Source organism: Pseudopodoces humilis, chromosome 2, assembly GCF_049639895.1.
Source record: "Pseudopodoces humilis isolate 2021_Gansu_Grassland_sample_001 chromosome 2, ASM4963989v1, whole genome shotgun sequence".
NCBI lineage: Eukaryota > Metazoa > Chordata > Aves > Passeriformes > Paridae > Pseudopodoces > Pseudopodoces humilis.
The window spans coordinates 111,636,458-111,655,053 of NC_142201.1; the positions used below are offsets into that span (position 1 = coordinate 111,636,458).

General features: G+C 41.0%; 1 long non-coding RNA gene across 2 annotated transcripts in view; it reads right to left on the reverse strand.

Annotated features, from left to right (window-relative positions):
* The window catches only part of LOC148184960 (uncharacterized), a 46,451-nt gene that overhangs the window by 22,750 nt on the left and 5,105 nt on the right, over positions 1-18,596 (reverse strand). The window contains exon 4 of one of the 2 annotated variants that reach the window (XR_015771883.1): positions 3,642-3,656. The exons of the other annotated variant lie outside the window; for it this stretch is intronic. This is a non-coding gene — a long non-coding RNA (uncharacterized LOC148184960). Of the gene's footprint in view, positions 1-3,641; positions 3,657-18,596 lie in introns of those variants that run through there. 2 annotated transcript variants of the gene reach the window in all.

An 18,596-nucleotide genomic window follows, 5' to 3' on the forward strand; every position in this document is an offset into this window, starting at 1 on the left:
AGTGATTTATAGGATAATTCAGATTGGCTATCTCTAGTTCAATCTCCCACTGAGGCCAAGGGCAGCCATATGGTCAGATCAGGTCATTCAGAGCTTTAATAATTCTGATCTTGAAATATTCCAGTGCTGGAGACTGCATAACTGCTCCAGGCACCTTTGCCCTCATGAGGAAACATTTTCTGCTTATATCCTGTCTGAACCCCTTGTTTCAAACTTGAACCCATTGCCCATCACCTCTGCACCACTGTGAATTGTGGTTCTATCTTCCCTAAAATCCCCATACAGGTAGAAGTCACTAAATGTACCCCAAATTCATCTCTCCCTACACTTAACAAGCCCAGCAGGAGAATTCCTGCAGCCCTTTTAGTGTCTGCCTGCTGAACCCATTCCAGGAGCTGAGTTGTGCTGCTGCACAAAGCTGTGAATAAAGTATTTCAAGTCAAGAGCCACACTTGAGTATGGAGAGGCTGGAAGCACTTTGGAGAACTAACAGACAAAAAAAAATTTAAAAAAAATTAAAAAAAAAAATCAAATTCCAAGGGAAATTTCAACGCCCTGCTGGTTCTGTGCGAGCAGTTTAACACATTTAGTGGTCAGATCTCAGAGGTGACATGTAACGTATCGTTATCATATATTAATGTCACTGTCAGTCCTGTAGCTGCCTCACAGGAGGTGAATGGGGAGCAGGAGGATGCAAAGGAAGGGAGAGGGCAGCGCTACCAGTGACAGACATTGTGGCTGAGAGACAAATCCACTGCAGATTGCTGGCAGGAGTACAGAGCAGTGTTATTGTACCCACTGACCTACCCCAGTGCACTCTGAACACTCTGCTCCTCATCTCTTCTGTTTTCTGAAATAAGGCTCTCAACCATTTATGCTGACCAGCAACTTCTCAGCAAATCCAGAAATAAATCTGAAAAGCTGCTCTGGTCTCAGAGCCCTTTTTTTCCCCTCCCAACAATTTTGTCAGAAGAATCCTGGAGCTGAGTGGCTGTAACAGAAGGTGACCCACCTGCCCTAAACGTGTGGACAGGGGGAGAGAGGGAAGGAAGCTCCCCCTTTCAACCCCAAGAGTCCAAACCAGAAAACTATTTTCATATGAGCCAGGCAAACATTAGTCTCATATGAAAACCTTGAGTAATGCTGAATTTCTTTCAACAAATAAAAGGTGTTTTACATGAAGGCTCTTTGGGTGCAACTGGGTATAACTACAATTGAAATTTGATCTAAATCCTTAAAAATTATTTGTAAGTTGGTTCAATACAAGTGTTTTGTTTAACCACAAAGCCCAGACTTTGGTATGAAGAGTGCTGGAAGAGGTGAAACAGAGAAGAAATGAGTACAAGGATGTTATTTCTTAGCTCTCATGAAGTAAATCTGAACAACTTTTCTGAGCTTTCCTTGTCTTTTTATCATGGGTGGGGCTGCACCCTCAGCACTACCCAGCTGTGGTTTAGGAATACCCTGTGGTATTAATTTATGATTCATAAATTTGAAACCATGCAGAGAAGATAATTAATATGTTTGCAATATTTCACCTGACATAAAAACAAACAAATAAGCACCCCAAAAGAAACAGGAAAAAAACCCAAAACCAAAAAAAAACCAAGCAAAATCAGCTAATGTCACCTAGCCAAATATGCAGTATTTTGGTAAGTCTTAGATGCTACTTTTTTATTGGCATTAAAATAAAAAAAAAAAATTTAAAAACCCCACAAACAACAAAAAAAGTAAAGGCTATAGAGATTCCTAGACAGAAGGTATGAAAACAAGCCCTTTTCTTTTTAAATCCAGATTAACAAAACAGTTAATTCAAGTCAGTGTGAACCAGGGCTGGATTTGTCTCTGTCCTTTAAAATACAAGTAAACAGTCACACTGACAGGCTGCATTTCTAGGATTTTAATCCAAGTTAAAAGCAATATGCCTAAGGAAAATGGACAGAAAAATGGAGTTAACCATGTCTTTTAACACCTGTTTTCAACTAAAAATAGAGACAGGGAGAGAAAAATTCCCTTGCCTTCACAGAATGGCATCTCTGAACAAAACAGAGACGAGGCAGACAGCTGTCTGCCTGCCTGCTGTCATTGTGGAGATGGATTTGCTGCAGATGACACCTTCTCTGGCTGTGGGGCTTCACTCACTGCCAGACACCCACGAAACACACTCTGCTCTTGGAGGTGTTTTAAGGGCTGTCTTGCTTTCCTTGCCTGTTAGCAAAGGCAGGCTGGCAGAACATCTCACTGAAGGATTCATACCACGCTATACTTCAAAATCCCACCAGAACACAAGGAACTGGGAGACTGCAGGCATTTCCCTCCTTTAGGCTGAAAACCCCAAATTTCAGAAGGCAGGAATGACAGTCCTTCTGAGGGTGGCAGCTGCTGGATTTGTGACTACCCCACACCACCACAATAGTCACTAACAGCTGTAAGGGAACAATAACTCTGGTCTGGAAGAATTACCCAATGTGCTTACTTCCCAAAGAGGAGTGAAATGGAAATCTTGCAGACTCACTCAATCTTTCCCACTCAGTTATGGGCTCTATCCAGAAAGAAGTACATGTCAAAGGAAAAAAAGGGAAAGGGGAAAAAAAACCCCACAGGTCAAATTTCCTCTTCCTTTACTATCACACATCTTCACAGTAAATATATCCTGGATGGCCAAGTAATTTGGCATACCACTATAAATTTGATGGCATTTACTACAGGGCAGAGGAGAAAGGAGCACTTAGATATAGAAGAAGCCATCCATTTTAATAACAAAGGGAATTACTCCAAATTTTCTTGGAACAACAACATACAGCACCTTCTGTTCAGGTACTCTACTGACTTATGTCTTACTTAATAGTAACTGCAAATACTTTGCTTAGTGAAGTATGCTTCAGCAGCACCTGATATTTCTGCATTCATCTTATTCACATTTTATTAAGATGATTGCCTAATCTGCCTCTTGAATAATGGTAGCACATCACAACCGACATGGAAGACCAGGCTTTGAAATGACAAGACCTTGGGATATTTGTTAGCTTCAATTTACTTTTCTGCAATTAAAGACAATTTAAGGATAGTTCAAGGTAGGGAGGAATTTATGAAACGTCTAAAAATTAGGAATTGGAAATTCCTAGCTTTCTAGTCAAAAATGATAAATTACTTTTAATTGAGCATATGCCTACAGCAGATTCAACTTTTTGAATATTCTTGAATAGTATTTTGTTTCAAGGGTATCCTGTTAGTAATGGAAAAAAAACCAAAAACAAAACAAGAAAATCCCAGAGCACTCAACAAAAGTTTTATACTTGTTAAGAGCAGAGCAGGAATCTGAGGATGGTATAATCTCCACATCAATTGCCTTGGTGTTTTTTTAAAGAAAAATAGGAATGGTTATCCCAACATCAGCACCCTCTAATGTCAGGACTGAGTCACCCCCTGGATCACAAGGTCACTCAGATTAAAGCTCTGGCAAGAAATGCATGCAAAGCCCACTGAAATAAACCATCCTTCCATGGATCTCACTGGGTTTGGGATCAGATTGTAAACTTTTCATTTCAATTAAGACAGCACGTGCAGGAAGCAAACCAGCTTGATGCCCTTACCATAAAGGCTCACACTCCAGCAGGCACTGGGATGGATTTGAAAATTTAATTCCACACCATGTCCTGTAAAACCAACAGAGAGCAAAGAGTGTTGATCTTTGCCAGCTTGGGCCTTCTTTCAGCTGACGGCCCAGAGCTGACAGACTCTGCATCATTAACACATTTCATGGTGCAGAGAGATGGTTACATGTGTCAGTAAATTACTTTAATTTGATGAAGACACCTTCATCAAATCTTACCCCTTGCTGGTGTAGATTCTTTCTACTGTGCAGAATGAATTCTGTTGTCTGCTTATGAGAGGTGATATATAAAGCAACAGAAGATTTAAAATATCGTGTTGGCACAGACTCTCAGCTCCCTGCGTGGTGCTTTACAGCCACAAATCCTATTAGCATTAATCAAAGGAAGGAGATGGGCTGTCTCACACCTCTGCTCTGGGAGACAGAACCTGCTCTAATTCTGACCACTGGATCCTCACCGAGTGGGCAGGATGAAGGAGGGTGGGTGAAGACCTCCCCTATTTACCAGAGTTGTGAAGATTGGAGAGTTTGTTGTAAGAGACACTTTTCGGGGGGTGGCGGTCTGGGACACAGCAGAGACCTCTATAGTCGAGTTAGGTGATAGAAGTTTATTTCAGGGCGTGGGGGAGAGAGAGAGCCTGCTATGAGCCAGCAGATAGAGCTCAAAGCGGGCTCAGAGGGAACAATACAAAAGGGGGTAAAATATGAATACATGAGCTCAAGACTTAAGATTGCTAAGAACTAGAGTGACAGAACAGAAGTGAGAGAGCCAGGAAAAAAGAGAGAGTCAAGAGCGTAGAAAGTGTGAGGCAAGAAGGCCAAGAGAGACTAAGGGAAAATAAGAGAGCCAAGAAAGTGTAGCAAGAGAAGAGCAAGAGAGCCAAGAGAACCAAGAGAGAGAACTCTCTTTTACAGTTACTTATATAACTTATACATTGAATATTCTAATCCTTCACTAACCAATCTTTCTAAGTATACTAATACAGTAATATTTGTGTGTGACCTATAGAATTCACTGGTTTTGCATATTTTTAGTTACTCAGAGTCCTTTAGACCTTTCCTTATAAGGCTGGGAAGAGGGGTCTCAGCTTAGTTGTACTGGGGGAAAGAATGTGTTCTAGCATACCAGAACGGTTTCTTTTAATTATTCAAACCGTGCTTTTATTTGTATTTCTTCCTTAGCCTTTCTGGCTACAGAGTCATATTTATAATTTCTTTCTAATTCTACCTTCCCAACAGTTTGTGTCCTACCCTGGCTTCTCCGAGGCTCTGCACACCACGAAGCAGTTGTCAGCAAGGTGGGGAGAACAACAAAACCCCAGCAGTGGAGCTGAAGTGCCACAGTCCATCACCTGCTGAATCACACCCAAACTGGGCTCTGGGCTGAGTAATTACAGCAGCACCCACGGGCTGAGCCCTGGGCTGCTGTACCACAGCTCTGCCCCATAAAACTTTACAGCCTACCAGGAAAAAATTAGATGCCACTGCAGGCAGGAGCGTTTCTCTTCTGTGCGTGCAGCAGACGCAGCCGTGCGTTGGCTGAGGTTTGAAATGGACACACCACAAGTTTCCAGGAAACTGGCCAAAATCAGATATGGCACAACCACTGGGATCTCCTGAACAGGCATCCAGCAAAAGTCCTGCTGCTGAGTCTTTGCAGCTGATGTCCCAGTCACCTGGCTATCATGGAGCAACTGCTCATCCAGATTCTTTATACTGGAAATAGCTCAATGTGCTTACCAGCAGATGAGCCAGAAATAAAATCCCTGCTTGCTGGCATGCATTTTGAAGAAATAAACTCAAAACAATAAACAAAGAAAATAGAAATAATATTCCAGCCAAAGCTGCATAACTGGAAACCTGTTTTATATATATATATATATATGTCTATAGATATAGATACTGGGCAGTATATCTCATTCTAATTGGGAAAAAAAAACATCCAGAAAATCTAAGTGCCTGCCTTATGACACATATCTTTTCTCAAAACTACAGTTTTGTTCAAATAGTAACACTGATTTTCAGTGCTAAGAAAATCATATTTCCCAAATATTGATTCTGGTAAATCTGGGTGTGCTTTTGTGCTGTGACATAATCACAAAACATCATCTTTATTTGCACAACATCTTGGAAATAACATGAGGAAAATTAGAAGCAAACGGTTTTATCTGTTGGCTAAAGCTGTTGAGCAGTGGTGTTTGCTAACTAACATGCAAAACTCAAAATTAGCTGTGTGATTATTCTGCCTACTAAAATAAGTACACTGTATGCATAGATTTGTTCAATTTATGCTCTTTCCTCTGGAGGATTTTTTTGAAAGAGCAAGCATGGTCAAATAACATTTCATCCCTACCCCTGCTGTGGTATTAATGCTTTCCTACCCCCGGGCAGCAATGCTGGGCCAGCTTTGTAAATGAGCTCCAGTATATACACATATTTTTGCTCATCACAGCAAATCCTAGACCACACTTCCTGCTGGTATAAGTGGGCTTAACCTAACATTTTTCCCTCATTTACATCAGCAGGTAATTTAGGGCTGTGGTATGCACAAAAAAATACAAATGCACACTTAAATCTGATTTCTGGAAGCATTCCCATGGAGAACACTTACCAAATATCAGTATTCCTCTGGAATTTTTGAAACCAGTGAGTTTCCAAATGATCTTTTGAAAACAATAAATGGATTGCAAAATTTTGCTGAGCAGGACACTACTATTACTACCACCAATAATAATAATAATAATATAGTCACCTTACTCTAGTAAGAAACAATGATATTTGGCAATTAATTTTCTGTTGTATCTAAATAGGTGTAAAACTTGAGCTGGGCAATGAGAAATCATACTGCTGAAAATTGAACAAGCATCTGCTCTTGTATCAATCCTGTTACTAGGTTGTAATACCCATTTAATATGCATTTGAGAGCTGAATTATTGCCATCAAACACTCCCTAAGTGCCACAAAACTTACTGGGGACAGACAGAATCAGTTCTCACTTCACCCTGGTACCCTGCTCAGCCTACCAACAACCACATTGACCTCTTAGAGTTACCTACACTAAACTATTATTGATATTTTCATTCTGTCCTTGATGCTCTGTTTCCTATATAATTGTAGATATTGGTCAGCTGGCATTGACCCTTCCAGGAGGTTGAGGAACAATTGAAAGAGGTTCAGAGAGCACAAAAAGAAACAGTCTTTAAGAAGATGAGCACAGGTTAATTGAATTTGTTTTGCTTTTCAAAGATGAAGCTGGGGCAGAGATGATCACAGTAACTTTTGTGTTACTGTTACCTAATCTCACAGCAGGGTCATCTTCAGTCTAAAAGACAAAAGGATGAATGATGTCCAAGGCTTTGAGTTCAAACCAGATAAATGTAGATGAGAAATGAGACTCAAATCTCCAGCTGCAAGCCCAATCAATCACGACAAATTACTGCTTAAAGCAGCTTCTTTTTCTTTGCAAATCCTTGAATCAATATCAGGGTTGTTTTTTGTTTTTTTAAGGTTTTAAGTTCTGTTCTCTTTTGTTGTGGAGCTGCTTTGGGTTTTGTTTTTTGGTTTTTTTTCTTCTGGTTTCTCTTTAAATATCACCTAATTTAGCCACAGTTCCTGGACTCAAAGCAGCCTGTGAGAGTCCTATGATTTTAGTTGATAAATAAACAAAAAGTTGGTTTGGGGAAACTTTAAATTTATAAACCCAGCAGTCCACTGTGTGTGTATTTTGTGTGGTGACAGACTCCCAAGCAAGATCAGAGCCACACCTGGGAATTCACAGCACCTTTGGAAAGAAAAACTCCTGTTCCAAACAAAATCTCTGGAGATAAATCAGGTTTCATTTTGCAGGTAGACAGATCCACAAAGAGGAGACACAATTTTGACCAAGGTGAATCCCAGCTTTCCCAAAGACAGACAAAAATCTGTCCCAAAATATGAATCAATTCAGTGCTAACACTGGTGTCATATTCACTTTTATTTTATCAGAACTAATTAGACAACCTTAGATTGTGGTTGGAGGAATCAATGCTGAGCAAGGACAACAGAACCTTCTACATGACTTCACTTGACTTTCTGGACAATTGAAAACACAAAACAGAAAAACCAAACCAAACAAAAAAGCCCCACACCTTGTAACAGAGTTCATCCATTTCTCAGCATCACTTTGGAAAGCCCATGTCCCACATGCAAAGGGATCAGCTGAAAGCATAAAATATTGCTTCAGCAAGTACCTTCTTGCCTGTAATCCCAAACTGTAATAAAAGCATTATCTCCATCCTTCTGCAAAGCCTGATTTCTGCAAAATCAGATATTTCTATGAAATATCTTTTGAAATGTCCCACTGCATTGGTTTGTCAGAGGACAGTGGATGAATTGTTTTTTAGGCCAATATCCTATGTGTTTTAACTCTTGAGTCATGAGCAGAAATTAATGATTTATTTCTCTTCTAAAGCATTTATTTTCACAGTCAAGGAAATAAGATTTGTGGTGCCAAAACGCTGATAGCATGGTATAAATATATTTATATGTTCTTGTAATTATATTTAGAGTCTACCTTAGGGATTCCAACTCTGCAAAAAAATCTTGTCATTTTCCACACTCTGCAAGGAAACAATTCCATACTGGGAATAAATGGTGTGTCCCACTACAGAATGATTTTCCTTGAAGGCACTAAACTGATCTACTGGTACCAACATCCTGCCAGACAGCAATGGGCAAGTTCCACCAAACTGTGGCAAATTGTGGTTTCCTGGCTTCGGGGCAGGGGGAAAGAAGAGGAAATGGAGAGACATCTTAGGAATGCTGCAGCTCATTCTTCCCATTTTCCTCCTCTGCACAGTGCCAGTCCATCCCAGCTCCCGAGGGAACAAGACCAGCATCACATCTGTGCTTAAACAGAGGAGGGGCAGACAAGGCTGTTTGCACCCACCTGAGTTTTGGGGCTAACAAGTCTTGCTGATTTTCTGCCACGCACTATTAATCTTAAATTCAGCAAGGCAACCATCAATTCAAACATATGGAACTGTGAGAAGAATTCATTCCGAGCTTAATTCCGTTCCCTTCCCATGGTGGCATCACTTCAATAGCACCCAGGCATCCTGCATGGTTTAATTGCATTTATCCTCACAGCAGCCTTGCAGGGAGGCAAACACCATTATCCCTGTTTGACAAGAGGGGATCTGAAGCACAGAGAAACTGAATGATCTGTTCAAGGTCACAGAGAAATCTGTTGCAGCATAAGCACTAAATCCCAGATTTGCTGAGTCCTTTGACAGCACAATCCACTAGAACTGCCTGCTACTGGTGCTGGCAATTCTTCCTGAAAGGACAAATAGTATTTGCCTTTTAATTGCCACAAACTTTTCCTTCCTGCTCAAAAGAAATCAGGCAAATTGCACAAGTCAAAAATACACTAGGAAAAAGAATCTGACCTGAAGCATTCCACACAGGACTATAAATACAAAGAAAAATGAGAAATCTTTTCTACTTCACAGAGGCAGTGTTTTCTTCTTTCAAAATATAAACTTCTTGATGGCAGCAGTGCAGCACAAAGAGATAAAACATGGCATGCCTTACATACTGGGGAAAAAAGGGATTTCCTCTTTCCTTTTTTTCTTCACACACATTTCATCTTCCCTCTCCTTGTTTCTCCCCTTACTTTCATGCAGGAAAATCAGTCCTGGCAGTGAAGTTACAGAAACCTGTTTCCCAAGTAATTGCTAGTAAAAGAGGCTTTTTTACCATTCCCCTAAGGATGGCGCAGCTCGGACTGAAAATATTTTGAAATATTTCATGTTCAAATAGGTAAGCCCAGCTCTACAGCTGAGTAAAGTTTATTTTTTCTCTGAACTAACCTGTCTTCAGAAGGATCTCTCTTCACAAAGTAGCATGGGCTCAACAGAGGGTTCTGGGGAGCCACACAATTTAAGGGAAAATAACGTGAATAGCAAAGAAGGTAATTGGAAAGGTAACCAGGTATGTGTGGCAGGGAAGGCAAACATACAGAGGTGAGCTAAGCTAATTTACTGAAAGGTCAGAACAGAATCAGTCTTTTGCTCTCCTTGTGCAAGCAGAAGGGGATCGGATACCAGGAGAAATGTGCATTGCTATGCAAATAATTTGCTTTATAACTACCATAAAGAGTAGGCAGCTCGTACAGAAATGTCAAAGGGAGCACGGAGAGCAAAGGGGAGGTGTGAATTAGTGAATAACTGAGGAGATGGTGACTAAATGGCACTTTGCCACTGCCCCTAGGGCTATTCTAGAGACATTGTTTCCCTCCTATCCTTCAATCTCCCTTCTTGTAAAATTCAGCACAATTTGGTAGCAATGGAATCACAACACAATAATGATGGCATGGCTGTGGAGCACATTAATTTCTACCAGCAAAGAAAGCTAAATATTAAAACCTATAAAGGAATATCTCTAGGCATGTCACATGTCACTGTAATGGCCCAGAAAAAAGAAAAACCTGTTGAAAAATAAGAAAACCAGTGACTTCCCCTTCAATGCTGCATGATTAGTGCAATTGTACAAACCTCCCCTCTCAGCTCTTCAGATCCCTCACAAAAGTAGGGCCCACAAATGCCGCAATTTCACTTGGACTAGGATGGGTGACTTTATTGACATTTTCTCTCCACTACTAGCTCTTCTAAAACCAGTGGAAACAAAGGTAATGTCAGCAATGACCATCACTTTTTGATGTTCAAACTTCCAGAAGTTTGCCATTGGAGGTATGGAATCTGAGTTGGGGATTTATCACTGCTCTTAAAAAAAAACCAAAAAAACAACAAAACCAAACCAATCTTCCCCCCCAAAAAAGCCAATAACAAAACAAAAATAACCCAAAAACTCAACCAAAACCAACAAAACAAAACCACTCATTTGTATACCCCTTTTGTGAATGGCTTTGAAATAGCTCACAGAATTGAGGGATCCATAAATAACAAATTTTAGAATCAAGAAACCCTAGAACAGCCCCCACCCCGAACACCCAGTATCTAGACTTATTTTTTACTAGAAGCATGAAGCAAATAAACTCTCCCAAGGTTATGACTACAAATTAAACTTGCATTTTTTATTTATTTTTTTTTTGGAAGGATGTACATCTCCCCAGGGTATGGGACACCCCTGTTAGCTCACTTCACACCACACATTTCCATTAGCTGGCACTGTGGGATGTGCTCCCCCTCTCCATATGCTCCCAGAGCTGCAGAGTTCTGCACTTTCGGCAGGTGAGCAATTCAGGCACAGATTTGGCAAACCTCTCCCCTGATGTCTTTGGTGTCAGTTCCTCTGCACTGCCTTGGCCAGCAGGCTCCAGCAGGAACCCACCCTGCTGCCTCATCACACCACAGGGTGCGATTTTTACCCTAAATCGTGCAGCAGCCAGGCTATGCCGAGGTGAGAATACCTTGGCTGTTATTGCATTCATCCCGGTGCTGACCTTTAATCCTCTCTTGGTGCAGAACACACACTCTTTATGCTCACTGAGCTTTCCTTTCCAATCAAAAGGTGAAACTCTATTGTAGAGGTTGTCTCTGTACTTCAGTATTTGCGAAAATATAACATTTGCTTTTTATATCAGAGAACTGCACTGGGAAAGGGCTGTCACGCTCTTTCAATATGAAACTCCTTTTGCCCCAAATTGCTGTTGCTGCTCTCCAATATCCACTAATTTCTTAGGGGGTTTCTGTCCAGATTCTGCAAGGAGGGTAACTGAACTATGCGTGCAAAAACGAAAAAAAAAAGAACCCACAAAACTCATGTTTTGCTGGTTTTTGTTGGCTGGAGGCACACATAGCATGTTTCATCCCTTCAAAGACTAGAGAATCTTTTATCCATTTCTGTGTAATGCAGTTTTCTGGCTGTGTGGCACAAGATGCAGGATTAGCACCACAAGAAAATCTAGGAGCATATTGGCAGTCTCAGAAAGAAACGCTGCTTTGTAAGTCTGGTACTAAAGAAACAAAAAAAGGCTTTCCAAACCCCTTCTGCATCACATGGTGCTTAGAAACTTCTGAAGGGAGAGACTGGCACATCACTCCTTCAGGAGCACTGATATTCCCTCATGGAAGTACCAGGGAATCAGCCTGCAGGACACTGACTTTATTCCTTGCAAATTTATCCTTCAATTCTCCCTTCACTAATTCCATGCAAGAGCTGGATCAGTTCAATCATAAATTCCATTGGTAACTGATGCCACAGGTTCTCCTCATGATGTGGATGCCCTAAAACACCCCAAAACTAAGGGAAAGGAAGAACACTTCTACCAGATTAGTTTCAATAATTTCACCTACAGTTCTTATGGTGAAGCAGAAGTTCTTGTTTCTCTTCACTGCTATCATTGGTTTGATGTAAACGTCCATCAAGTGCTCCACAGATAACCTTCTCAATTCCCCAGCTGCTGGGACGTGCAAAAAACCACCCAAAACAGCAGAAAAGAAGGCAAAAAGCAACTAAGAGAACATGAGAATCTAGCTGGCACCTCATGAATGCCTCCTTCAAGTAACCAAAGACATCTCAATAAATCTCATCCCTTCTGGAGCACAGTATTTTTCAGCCTTATTATTTCCAATATTTTGCCTGTCATTCCTGAATGGTTGCTCAGAAACAAGCTTGTCCTTGAGAAGCAAGAGAAAGTTGCTATATTTTCAGTCTGAATTGCTTCCTAATATAAGCACTGAAACGCTGGGAATAATGCAAACTCTCCAGTAAAAGACAGTGATAGAGTACACCTAGAAATACCTCAGCTTAATAGGTGTTGTGCCATTAACACTGGATTTTATGGAAGCAAGTAGAGGTAAATCTGTCAGGCAGACAAAGATTTACAGTAATATCCCCTGCAGTGGATGGTTTTCATCACATTTAGGACTGTCAGGAAACTCCTGGGTTTTCCTCCATCCCTTTAGGCATGAAAGCCCCTTGGTTTTATTTAGGAGCTGGGATGTTCACCTTCAGGCATTCTGCACTGCCAGAGGAAGCTCTCTCATGCCCTGTCCCTTTTTATGGATGGAAGCCACAGCTCCGGTGACTTCACGCATCCTCATTTCCAAATAAGAACCTTGTCCTACGTGCTGGATGTTAAACAGACAAGACCCAACCTGATGGCACATGCATTTACAAGGTTAAAGCACTGTCTGCACTACAGTGCCTTCATATTCCCAAAAGCAGAACTGAAAAGCCCTGCTTTTCTCCCAGGGGGACAGCAGTGGGGTGAAAGGGGCTGAAAACCTTTTTGGCAGCACCAAAAAGCAGCCTGGAAAGTACCCATGGCGTGCACCCCTAGCAGTGAGGACGATACAGGGAACAGAAATAGGGGTAGCTGGGACTCCACCATTTAAAATTTGGTTTATTGAAGGAGAAATTGATGTCAAAGACTAAAAAAACCATTGTTAAGTATGTGATTCCTTCTGCTAAGCAGAGTCTTCCACCCAAGTGCTCATACAAACACATCAGAACTCTGGAGGATTTCTCCAAAGTGGTGAGAGACTCCTTTCTTGGGGTGAAAGAGAAGCTTCACACAAATCAAACTGCAACAACAAAGAAAAGCTTTAGTTACACCTCACTATTTCTGCTCTCTGAACTGTCATCAATGAGCAAAATTATACGATACACCATGGGCAACCCAACTTTTCAGTACTCATATTCAAAAAGATGAAGACCTCTGGCAATCAGTGCTAAACACAGAGTCTGACTGTGCTGATAACTGAGGAAAAGTACCTCTGTACCACAACACTCCAGATGCAGCAAATCTCAAGCCTAGAAACTCCTCAAAAGCTGAGCAATTATGGGAATTAAATCTACTTCTGATCAAGAACTTCAAAAGCACCCGGTGTCCAAAAGAAAGCCTGTTACGTGCTTCCTGCAGAGAACCCCTTATCTGCTTCAATCCTAATTAATCCTTCCAGCTGCTTCATTTCCAGCTGGAGGAAAAAAACAACAGCAGCCAAATACCTGCATCTCACAGGTTGATTCACAAAAGAGCCTCTTCCCTGCCCAGCCAGCATCTTGTTATTCCTACAAGCTCAGTTTTGGCACAAAAGCCCATAAATAATTCACTAGCAACACATTCTAAATACCACTTACCAATTACCAGTGAAACAGAGAGTCCCTTCAATTGCATCCTGTGGTACTGAAACTTATAACTGCAATTTCCATGTGAAAACTATCTGCAAGATAAATTCAAATACATGGAGGCAGCAACATTTAAACTAAATTAAAACGCTTTGCAGCTTTACCTTTAGCCACAAAATGCTCTGATTTGCCTTTCATTTAAAGGCTTTTCTTCTATTAAAGTTGTGCTGTTTCAAATCCTGCTTTGACCACAGCCTGCCAGGCATATCCTGTCACCTTCACTGTGAGTCCAAATGTTATTAAGCCAGGACTTATGGATTGCAAGAGCAGAAGAGGTCACCACCATCTTTAATCTTGCTCTCTGTACCAAGTGGGTAAATGGAAAGACGACAAATGACAGCTCTGCCTCATCCCTAGAACTGGTTAGCTCCAGTAATTAATTACACTTATAATTAAAAGTCTGTTCTTTATTTTATAATTTTTATAATTTTTTATAAATTTATAAATTATAAAATTATAATGGATTTTTATAATGGTCTTAATTGCATTGCTTGAATCCTATAATGCCTTTGTCATCCAACAGGCCTCCAGAGACAGGCAGCTTCTTTTTATAACCTCTGCAACTTTGCTTCCCCTTCCTCCCCTGAAAATAGTTTCATGGCAATGTTTACAATGAGAATTCTTTCAAGTATCATCATATTTGGAGGTGCAATTTCTCAGGAAGCTTTAGTTCCCTTTCCATTATTTTGATTCATGTGAAGAACAATTGTTCAATTAATACTTTGTCAAATACATTCACAATTACACACACAGAGAAATGAGATTGATTCCCTAACCATGACTCCCTCTACTTATATTTGAAAATGTGTTTGAACAAATGGTTTGCAATTCTTGCTGCAACCTGGAAGGAGTTATTTAATCAAAATCTCAGGCAATTCCAAACTCTACATCAGATGTCCTAGAAAATAACTATACAGAGTTTGAGATTCCCTAGAGTAGTGAAGTTATGCACAAAAGGAAATAAAATTTGACGCGTGCCTCTATGAAAGACACAGCTGGGGTCACATACCCAAATTAATGAACAAAATACATGGCCACTCAAAACCAGTCACTTAAACATGTATATTCCATAAATATTGTTACATTCTATGTAACATTCAGCGTTTTTCCTGGAATATTGCTTTAATCCTCTTGAGACGGAATATTTTTGTGATTTGGATACATTTTATTGCTAGGAGATGGACACAAAAATATGAAAACTTTCCAGTAAATTTGTGCTTTCCTCAACAGCACCACTGAAACAAGCAGATCCACCCATAATTAAGGTAAAGTCACTGTGGGACAAACTGGAAGTCAGCATTTTCTGAACTACATGTATATTTCCCCCACATTTTTGAGGATTAGGATGTAAGTTCATTTGAAATGTGTGCACTACATGTTGTGCTCATGATTCAGATGCACATACCTGCAATATCTTATGTGGCCCTGCCTGGGTCCTCCCACAGGAGTGGAATCTCCTCAGTTTCAAATATTTATTTCCAGAATCTATTCCTGTATGTACTGTAGCCAAGTAACAACTTCCTCCACAGCTGTGTGCTTAAACTACTGTCTTTGTTGGTCTAAAAAACTCAAGCTTTAGGGAAAGGAAAGCAGGGGCAAGGAAACCATAAGAAATTAATAAACTGAAAAACAATCCTTTCTACACCTCTCCTCATAGGAATAAAGGTTGTTGCTCTCTGAACTTTGTCAAAAAACTTCCTTATGGAATTCTCTTCTGCCATTCCATCCCCTGGAGCATAAATTACAGAACAGATACAGGGCAGCTGCTGGGATTTAGCGTCATTTGTTGTTGTGGTGTGTCCCTGGGAAGCTCCAGCAGCTCATGGCTGTGCCCAGGGCTCCTGAGGAACTGCAATTTCACAGTTTGATTCCCAGAGCTGCCTTGCAGGGCTGCTGCCCTAATGAGTTTCTGGGGCTTCACACACCCTGGGAAAGGCTCTCTCTGCTGTAGGTTCCCAACAGGTGATGCAGAAAATATCAGTGCAAAACATAGTTAAGGCAAAGCACATGAACACAGGGATGGCAGGAGAAAGCAATTAGAATGCTTTAGCAGAGTGGATTTGTCTTTTTTTATTTTATTTTCCCCCCTTGCTGCACCGTCATTGTCTTTTTCTCCTCTGCATTTTTGTTTCAGAGCACTGCCAGGGCTGCTCTTACCCAGCTGGAGTGCAGGGATCACTTGGGGAGCTGGGCAACTTGCTATTTTTGCATGGGTCACGAGTGCTAATTGCAAACCGTGACTTGATGCGCTGGGAAGAGCAAGGAAATTGAAAGAACTGGGAATAAGTCAAGCAGGAAACTTCAGCTGAGGGGAAAAAAATAAACAATTTCACGCACACAAGCTTTACAATAACTATGAATTCCTTCATATTTCCTTTCAAAGCACTACAAACAATTTTCACGAGTGCCTTTTGGTCAGAGGAAGAAACTCCATACCTGGTGTAACCTCTGTAGTAAGTAATCATCTTTTACTTTTCACCTAACTGTGTGGACATTCAAGAGACATCTTAATAAAGCAGGGATTTATGAAGTCACCTTCCAGCCACTAAAACCTCAAGAGCATTCATCCAGGACATTGACATTTTTATGTAGCCAGAAGTGAGATTATGGTTGTATGCTTGGCTTCAAATCTTTTACTTTAAAATAAAATCTGAAAAAGAAAGCCCAAACCTACGGATCAGCACAAGGAAGATGGTGAGTGGCCATTTCATTCTTACCTTGAGATTTACTCAATCTCAGAAAAAGTAGTATTAAGTACTAATTACTTTAAGTACTAATTACTAATTCATTTAAGTATTATTTGGAGTTTAAAAAAATACCCCAAAGCCAGCAAATCACATAAGATAAAGACCAGTTTAAGTAGTGCCTCGTGTTTTAGAGAGTGAAGTGATACAGAACAGCTTACTATGGTACAGGTATTTGCTGAGTGAACTGTATCTCATCAGCCAGCTTGCAAATAAAGATATTTATAGTATTGGCATCAGTATTGAGCTCTTAGGGAGACAACTCATACCCAGCAACTGTTTCAACCTCAGTGACTGATGTCCACCCTTTGGATCATACAGCCACATTTCACCCACCTCACTGCCTGCTTTCCCAGCCCATAGCTCATCAAAATAACTACAATTGGAGACCCTCTCATTCCATTGCAACATGCCCTTGTGGAAATGTTTAACCAGGAAAAACCTGTACAGGCTGTTCCTAGTTACCTTCTGCATGTGCCTGGAGATGCTTTCCAAGGTTGCTCCACAGATGTCCCAGTGCCTGGAAAGGGTATGAACAGTCTGTAGCTCCCCAGCTCTTCTTTCCTTCCCTTCTTGACAATAAGGCGTGACATTTTCCTGGAGAAAATTCCCAACCACCACAGCCTTCCTAAGATAACCTACAGCACCTTTGCAGAGGCATTGGGCAGCTCCCTCAGCAGCCCTGGATGCATCCCAGGGACTTGTCTGTGTCCCATATTCCCCTCACAGGGATCACTTTGGGGCAGCAGACGGCACCTCCAGAGGGAGAGGGCTCATCTTCCTCGCCCTTCTGGAAAGCAAGCCAGCTGCTCAGCAAGTGAAGTGTGCCTGTCTTTACATTGCTCTTCAATTTGATAAAGCAGGACAGGTCAAGGGAGGCAATTCAGAATGGATACAGTTCTTCACTTAGCCAGAAAGGCAATCACATTTATTTCTCCCTGAATTTGTCATGAAGAAGATCCAGAGGGCCTGAAGCCACTATAAAAGCATCGGAGTGCCAAAATAAAGGCACAAAGAGCTCCCTGAGGAATATATTAGGGTCTTGGTCAAAACCTGGATTTCTGCTGCTCTGCTTCTTCAAAGGTTCACTTCTTTCCCACTCCAAAGAAAAGCAACAGATTTGGGACTGAAAACAGAAGGAACAGCACTGGGGGGGTGGGAAAATGGGGAATAAAATGATTAAAATAAGAGCTGTCCTCCCACTACACACAGGTAACACTCTGACAGCTTCTCCAGGTATAATGTCATATAAAAAGCATCCTGAATTAACTTCAGGCCTTTTTAATTTCTGATTTCAAATTAAACCTCCTCTAAATGCCCACCCACTTTAAGAGAGACAATTTAATTAATTCCCTGAAGATATATTTGAAGAGACAGGAGAGCCACCCCCTTAAGGATAGGTAATAAGTGTTCTGCCCAAAATGGGAGACAAGGAGAAAATACCCACAGAGGATGTTAAAGCCTATTTTGTAGCAGCTGAGGTAAACAAAGCATCTAAGAATGAAACTGTCCCAGCAGCTTTATAAGGCTGCTAAAAGATCACCTTTAACATCACATCTGACTCCTTCAGTGACTCTGAAATTCCCAGTTCTGTTCATGGAAATATTTTTAACAATTTTGCTGCTTTCATGGGGAGGATTCCTTACTTTAGCCCAAGACTCATTACTAGACAAAGGTTTTGGTAAAGATGGCATCAAAAGAGAACAAATGCAGAAATCTCCAGGCATCTGAACACCTTCAGAGCATCCCTTGCATGGGAAGTGTCCTTTACCAAAACTGGGACATCAACCTCGAGCGTAAGAAACCTCACACACCTAATTCTGGGCATCACATAAGCCCCACTTCACAGCTCACTGTTCTTCCATTTTTCACATCTGATCTGGATTTTGCTACTCCAGAACCATCAAAGCACTTCATTAAACATTCAAAAGATCACTAAGCCATCAGTCGACAGAAGGAGCCAAAACTGCATTTACTTTCTTTTCTTTAATCTCGCAGACCTTAATTGCCATATTGACAAAAAAGAAACAGTTGTTTACCTTCCACAGTCTCAGGAGTGCCTGCCAAATTAATCCTGTTAAGCAGCATTCCTCCAGCTCCAGAAA